Below are 6348 nucleotides of genomic sequence, written 5' to 3' on the forward strand. Positions count from 1 at the left end.
AGCGACCAGCCAGGGAATTGGCTCCATTGCCTATTGCAGAAAGACCATGGACTTATTTGTCCATGTATTTAATCAATAATTTATCTTTGTATTGTGTGAAAACTATTAGTTGAGTGGTGGTTGACCGATTCAGTAAACAAGCTCACCTTGTTGCGTTATCAGGGTTACCAAATGCTGAGACACTTTCTGATTATTCATCAATCATGTGGTGAGTGTCACGGGGTTACCACAACAGAGTGGACCCAGAAGACCGCAGCGTCTGTTGGCTCCTGCTCCGCTGCTGAGAAGAAGCACTTCTCCAGTATATTAAACTTGTTTGCTTCTTTCAGCAGAACAAGGGTTAATTGGCCATGTGGGAAATTCCTGCATTCAGCTGTGTTCGGTTAACCTCTCCTTTCCCCTATAAAAGCTAGGCTAGTTTACCAGGTTCTTGTCTTAGCTAGCATTTGCTACATAGATCTGGAGTGAGAGGAGCTGGTGTTTGGAGAGCTGGATTAGTATATTTGCAACCGTTGCTTGGTTTGTACGATTGGAAATTTTTCATTCTTTTCCATCTTACTTTCTTTCCCCCTCCCTACACACCCTGGTGAATACCTCTGTTATACGTGAGTCTATATTTTATGTGTATGGTTTTCTTTGTACCCTTGTCTTTGTCCCCCTGCCTGTCGGGTTGGTGTACTGTGGTACACAGTAGCGCCTCTCTTCCCTGGGTGGGGAAGGGGACAGACGTAGGGCTGTTGGAGATAGGGCAGGGGTGGAGGCCCCGGCATCTTTGCAATCTGAAGTATCCCAGGGAAAAGGGTGAGCTAGGGCGCCCCCTACTGTTAGGGCCAGGAAAAGTGCCCCTGGTCCCAGGTCACTCACCAGTCGAATCATGACAGTGAAATTTCATGGCTTTTCTTTTAACATTGTATCCGATAGGGGGGTGCAGTTTGTCTCTAATTTCTGGAGAGCGTTCTGTAAGAGATTGGGGATTGACCTATCGTTTTCCTCTGCTTACCATCCTGAAACCAATGGTCAGACAGAGAGGACAAAACAGTCATTTGAGCAAATTCTAAGGTGTTTTGTTATGACTCAGCAGGAGGACTGGTCCTCATTTTTACCTCTTGCTGAATTTGCCTTTAACAGACGGGTTAACCAGTCTACTGGAGCCTCAACTTTTTTTGTAATTATGGTTTTCATCTTCATTTTGGTGAAATCTCGAGGATGAGTTCTGGTTGTCCGGGAGTAGAGTTTGCTATACAAAAACTGGGAGATGACTGGAGAGAGGTTCAGAAGAATATTGAGGAGGCCCAACGTCACCAGAAATGGAAGGAAATGGTCAGGGGGTCCCATATGCAAGTTTGGTGATAAGGTATGGCTTTCTTCCAAAAATATTACATTGAAAGTGCTATCAACCAAGTTGGGTTCTAAATTTATTTGTCCATATGTGATTTTGGAGGTAGTTAACCCAGTGGCTTTCTGATTAAAACTCCCTCCATGTTTTTGCATTCCAAATGTATTTAATAAATCACTGTTAAAAGAGTTTATCCCTTCCATTTTGGCTCCTTCATCTCCACCTCCACAGGTTTATGTCAATGACAGTTTGGAGTTTGAAGTTAAAAAGATTGTTAAATCTTGGAAAATCCATAATTCCCTTCAGTACCTCATTCATTGGAGAGGTTATGGACCGGAAGAGAGATCTTGGGTTCCTGTTGAGCTGTAAATGCCGATCATCTGGTCAGGGCCTTCCATTCAAGGTTTCCTGGGAAACCTGGGGGTTCGAAGGCCCCCTAGAAGAGGGGGTACTGTCACGATTTCTCTGCTCAGTGAATGATTGCTATGCTGTTCTATGGAAACTGTCTTGCTGAGCTGTCTGTGTCTTGATTGACAGCTTGGTTGTTCAATACTGTGATGGGTTTGCTGGGCTGTCTGTGCCTTGATTGACAACTCTGTCAATCCAACTCTGTCCAATCTATTACTGGGACATGCGGGACTTTCTGCAGGTGTTCAGTGTTCTGGCAATTGCCCAGCTACTTAACTGAGCTGCCTGCCCCGATCCCTGCCAGACATAGTTTGTGCATCTTGGTGAGTGCTAGCCTGATTTTGTTGCTCTAAGTTTTGATCTTCTGCTGCCTGACCCTTTGGGTCGTGTTCTGACTATCCCTTTGTCTTGTCCTTCAGCTTTTGATCTGCTATCTCTTGTTATTGACACTTGACTGTGACCTGACTTATGCCTTCATCTTTTTCCTTGGTTATCAACTTACTCTCTTGGTATTGACCCCTGAACGACTATCTCTTCAGCCTCCAGGCCTGTTCATGAGTAGTGACTAGCGTCACATTAGTGACTAGTGTCACACTAGGCAATGTAGTTTTTAGTGTGCTGCATTGACCTCACGTAATTGCAGTCTATGATATCTTTAGTGGGGCTTCCGTCCCTGCTGTTGCTGCTTCTGCAGATGTTAACAATAATTTGTTGAAATGTGAACACTCCTGGTTGGATCTCCATCTGCTGGGTTGGCTGTAGTGGAAGACATGTCACTCCCCATTATACTATTTCTACTCTGGTGAAATTGACCCCACTTTGGTGGTGTCTGCCCCTAATTACGGTATTTTAAATTTGAAGACTTCTGATTGGGTCTCCATCAGCTGGGTTGGCTGTAGTGGAAGAGGTGTCAGTCCCTATTATACTATTTCTACTCTGGTGAAATTGATCCCACTTTGGTGGTGTCAGGCCCTAATTTTTGGAAATGTGGAGACTCCTGATTGAGTCTCCACCTCCTGTATTGGCTAAAGGAATTGTAGTACACATATTACACACATAAGTCACATGTAAGAATAAATACCAATAACTAATAATAGCAGCAAAATATGATGTGCTATGTGTGTATATAAGGACCAATTTAACAGGGACAACTGTATAACAGGAATCCTACAAAACCACAAAAAGAACACAGTCAATATGTCCCATAAGATATAAAATACAAATCTTTATTGAATATCTATACATAAAAAACTAAACCAGAACAAATACATATAATGCAAATGGGGCTAGTCAAAACTAACCAAATGTAGCACCACAATAATAATAATAATAATAATAATTATTTTTATTTATATAGCGCCAACATATTCCGCAGCGCTTTACAAATTATAGAGGGGACTTGTACAGACAATAGACATTACAGCATAACAGAAATACAGTTCAAAACAGATACCAGGAGGAGTGAGGGCCCTGCTCGCAAGCTTACAAACTATGGGGAAAAGGGGAGACACGAGAGGTGGATGGTAACAATTGCTTTAGTTATTCGGACCAGCTATAGTGTAAGGCTCAGGTGTTCATGTAAAGCTGCATGAACCAGTATGTAGCAGTACAGACACAGAGGGCTAATACTGCATAAAGTGTATGAGAACATGATGCGAGGAACCTTTTTTTTTTTTTTTTATTATAAATAGGCCACACAGGGATCGTTAGGTTAATGCATTGAGGCGGTAGGCCAGTCTGAACAAATGAGTTTTTAGGGTACGATTAAAACTGTGGGGATTGGGGATTAATCGTATTAACCTAGGTAGTGCATTCCAAAGAATCGGCGCAGCACGTGTAAAGTCTTGGAGACGGGAGTGGGAGGTTCTGATTATTGAGGATGCTAACCTGAGGTCATTAGCGGAGCGGAGGGCACGGGTAGGGTGGTAGACTGATACCAGGGAGGAGATGTAGGGTGGTGCTGAGCCATGGAGTGCTTTGTGGATGAGGGTAGTAGTTTTGTACTGGATTCTGGAGTGGATGGGTAGCCAGTGTAATGACTGGCACAGGGTAGAGGCATCGGTGTAACGGTTGGTGAGGAATATGATCCTGGCTGCAGCATTCAGGACAGATTGGAGCGGGGAGAGTTTTGCAAGAGGGAGGCCGATTAGTAGAGAGTTACAATAGTCGAGACGAGAATGAATAAGTGAAACAGTCAGAGTTTTTGCAGAGTCGAAAGTAAGAAAAGGGCGAATTCTAGAAATGTTTTTGAGATGCAGGTAAGAAGAGCGAGCCAGTGATCGGATGTAGGGGGTGAATGAAAGGTCAGAATCAAGGATGACCCCAAGGCAGCGGGCATGTTGCTTTGGAGTAATGGGGGAACCGCACACGGAAATGGCAATGTCAGGCAAAGGTAGGTTAGTAGAGGGAGAGAACACGAGGAGTTCAGTTTTTGACAGGTTTAGTTTCAGATAGAGGGAGGACATGATGTTAGAGACAGTGGTAAGACAATCACTGGTGTTTTCTAAAAAGGTCGGTGTGATATCAGGAGAAGAAGTGTATAATTGGGTGTCGTCAGCATAGAGATGGTACTGGAAACCAAATCACAAAAAGGGCTACATGGTGCCCCCCATAGACAAAGACACACCCAGGATATTGCTAGTAATAAAACAGTTAAATAATACCGGATATAAATGGGAACATAAGCCAAGTGTGAATATCCTATAGTGAACAATAATAGGGAACAGCAATGGACATATATAGGAATGAATTGCTAATGCAGATGGGCACAAACGCCCCATATGTCCACAGTTGTCCCATATAAATATCCATCCACAAACAGGACATGGCCACATGTACTCACAAAGATTACCTGATAGTGTGACAGCAAGGGGGAACCAGAGCCCACCCCGACGCGCGTTTCGGAGCGCTACAACGGCTCCTTCCTCAGGGGGTGTAGAGGGTAGATGTAAATAGCGGTTTTTATATAAAACATGGCGCCGGAAGCAGTTACCCGCGCATGCGCACCCGCCGCACACAACGCCAACCAAGGCGCCGCCGCCATCTGGAACCGGAAACACGCGGGCCCACGTGATCCGGCACCACATGACAACAGACGCCACGGAGGACATGCCGCACAGATGCGCACAAGCAGGAACAACTCCCGGACGCCATTTTGCATAAGGGCACATAAAAGGGCAGGGAACACATATGAAACAGTACAATAACAAGAAGCAATTACAAAACATATTTTGGCCACATAGTTTCGGCACATGAGCAGGGACATAGAGTCCTGCAAGAATATCATAATATGTGCATAGCCTAAACTATACAGCTGCACACTATGCGAAAAGCACGGCCGCAGCAAAAAGACAAATAACATATAAGAACATAACCACAAAAAATGTAAATAACAAAATATAAATGCAGACAACAATAAAATAAATAAACATGCAAAAAACTACAAACACTAAAAAAGAATACATATATATGTGAACATATAACAAGAAATGGACCGTAGAAATGTTCATATATGAAGATGGACATTGATAGTAGAAACAGAACTCGACCCAGACTGTGGCACTGGACATAGCGTTCCAAATATCCCCAATTATCATAGGTATGACAAGGAACAAGAACACCTACCTAAAACAAGAAAGCAAGAAGTTAAGACATATATAAAACTATAAAAACAAGGTGTATACAGTTGGCTGGCTTCTATATATAGGAGGTTGGAGGTATATCATTACAGAAAAGGAGCAAATGAGATATGCTCATTCAGTCCTTGTGGGTGGGCAGTACCAAGTGTCCAAATCCACTTGGACTCAAGCTGCGCGAGACGCTTAGAGAGGTTTCCCCCTCTTATATTAATTTGAAGTAGGTCAATGCCTCTAACCCTTAGGAGCCTTTCATTACAGTTGTGGAAATCACGAAAATGTCGAGGAATGGTTTTGAGGGTGGATGCGTCCGCACAGGAGGCCGCCGCAGCAATACCCAATACGTGCTCCCGGATACGGACCTTAAGCTGCCGTGTGGTTAGCCCTACATAGATCAAACCACACGGACAGGTAGCGTAATAGATCACGTACCGGGAGACACATGTGATTCGTTGTTTAATGGAAAAATGTTTTGACCCATTAAACTTGGAAAAAGAATCACATTTATCAACATTAGGGCATGCGACACACCTCCCGCACGGAGCACATCCACCCCCCAACCTCGCAGCATCCAAAAACGTTGGCACCGTCTGCCCAACATAATGGCTCCTGGTTAACCTATCCCTAAGATTCTTCGCTCGCCTGAACGTAATTGTAGGGTTGTCCGGGAGAAATTTCGCTAAGATGGAGTCGGCCTTCAGAATAGGCCAAGCATTTTTAACTGCCATACGTAGTCTCTTATGTTGGAGGTTATATGTAGTAATAAGTCTAACCCCATTATCAATGTTAGATTTCGTGGGGGCTCTACCGTACAGCAAATTATTGCGATTTGCATATTTGGCACAATGGTATGCCTTCTTAATGCTTCGGCCGCTGTAACCTCTAGATAAAAACCGCTGTTTCAGCTCCTCCGCCCGAACCTCAAAGTCCGAATCACTTGAACAAATCTGGCGAAGGCGGAGGAATTGA

This window comes from Ranitomeya imitator, chromosome 4 (genome assembly GCF_032444005.1).
Source record: "Ranitomeya imitator isolate aRanImi1 chromosome 4, aRanImi1.pri, whole genome shotgun sequence".
NCBI lineage: Eukaryota > Metazoa > Chordata > Amphibia > Anura > Dendrobatidae > Ranitomeya > Ranitomeya imitator.